The sequence below is a fragment of the Nematolebias whitei genome, unplaced genomic scaffold (assembly GCF_014905685.2).
Source record: "Nematolebias whitei isolate Nwh7 unplaced genomic scaffold, NemWhi1 Nwh_scaf_121, whole genome shotgun sequence".
Taxonomy (NCBI): domain Eukaryota; kingdom Metazoa; phylum Chordata; class Actinopteri; order Cyprinodontiformes; family Rivulidae; genus Nematolebias; species Nematolebias whitei.
Window position 1 is genome coordinate 9,731 of NW_023618666.1, and position 2,142 is coordinate 11,872.

The window sequence follows — 2,142 nt, forward strand, 5'->3', positions numbered from 1 at the left end:
TAACGCTGTTTCTTAAAAACCTTCAGTTTTTAAAAAGAGCTGATGTATCTTACTTAAAGAGCCAGTTTTATCTCATTTGTTCATGTGACAATGTTTCAGATTTGCCCACATTACAGAAAGGAGCAGCAAAAATAAAATTAAAAAAACGTATAAAAGTAGAAAACAAGCACATTTAGGAGTCGTTACATAACCAGACTTTTGGCCCTCACACCTATACCCAGTTGCTTATGCTGCATGATGAGATCAGATTTATCCATATTTTAGAAATTAAATTTAGCTTAGTTACTAAGCAATACAAAACAAAACAATACAAATGAAGACTGTCTGTCTTAAAAAACCTCTTGGTTTTGCAGTAAGCAGCCTGATTTCAAACGGACATCTTGGCCAAAGGTAAAATAAAAATCTTTGTGTTCTCAAAAAAGTTGTTTCAGGACCTCCAATAAACTTATGTACACATCAAAACACACGACAGATTCAGGAATTCTCTTTGTTTTCCAGATTTCACATTTGTTATTACCTTAAAACATACTCAGACAACATTTGATGCATCATTGAATTTTTTAATTGTGTTTATTGGGACATCCATTTTTAGAAGTCATCGTAGCATCTGTTGGAAACACAGAACATAGTACAGTTAGGGTGTTGCTAGTTGTTACTTATTGTAATGTGTGGGCATCACAGTACAAAAGCTGGACTACTAACCCTACATCCATGGCACAAAAGTGGGTGCAGTACCCAGGACTAATGGCTTCACTGTGGAAGGCCCTCAGCTCTCCTCTTTTGCCACTGCCCCAGAAACCTGCACCACAATCTTTAAATTCTTCTCCACAGCTGAAGCAGACAGAAATGACATAAGGCTTTCTGTGCTCAGCCTGAAACTCTTCAGGCTTCTTCGTTAATTTTGAAAGTCAACATCAGATGTTGGTTAACATTGTTGAGTAACATCTTGGGGTCTTCTAGAGTCAGTCTGAAGTGGGAGTGGTCCCTGACATGGCAGAAAGACATAAATATAATTAACAGCTTTTATTTATTTATTTTTCAGCTAATAACAACTTTTATTTATTTGTTTTTCATATTTTTCAGTTATACACAGCTTTAAAATATTTATTTTTCAAGTATTAAGAACTTTTATTTTCAGCTTTTATTTTGAAAAGCAACACCCAGTTGTTGTAAACATGCACAGTGAGAGCTGCTGTGGAGGCTCACTTTACCTCAGTGTGTTACCTGCATGGGAATTCCCCACCATGTTTTCACATGAGCTAAACTTCTAAAGCACGACAACAACGAGAGAACGGTCGCAACTATCGTGACCTACAATAAACGTACTTCAATAATATGCATAAGTGAAAACATAACATACTTTATAAGTACAATAAATCATATTTCTTTGTCAAACATCTCAAAGAAACGTTACCTCATCAATAATCCTCATGATTTTGAGGGTTACCCATAGCCAATCAGTGTTCGCCGCCCATAAACGCCTATTAAATATTGTTAGCCAATCAGTGTTCGCCGCCCATAAACGCCTATTAAATACTGTTAGCTAATCAGTGTTCGCCGCCCATAAACGCCTATTCGCCAGAAACGCCCACTTTTGGTCTGCAGAGAACCCTTTCTCTAAATATCTGCACTTGGATCGGAAAAATCCGATACGTAATTTATGCTGGTATCGGAGGCCGATATCGGATCGGCCCCATCCCTAATTATTACAGCCTCATATAAAATCCATTATGATCATAATATCGGAACTGGATCGGTATCGGCTGATATTCAGATTTAGGGATCGGATCGGAGGTTTAAAAAAGTGGATCGATGCATCCCTAGTTATAACCAGTATACCTTCAAAATGAACACAGTAACTATCTAAGCTTAATCATTAAACCTTTATTTATGCAGGTTAATCCCATTGAGCCTCAGGGACTCATTTACAAGAGAGACCTGATTTCAACAAAGAGTAATGACAACGGTGGATAACAACGACAACAATAAACGGTCATAAAAGAGACATACATATATATATATATATATATATATATATTTTTTTTTAACAAATTAAAATAAAATAAAATGGCAACCAAAAGGAAAAAAGTAGTGGAAAAAAAACCCCAGCTAGATTATAAGGCGGTGTAGAAAACTAAAAAC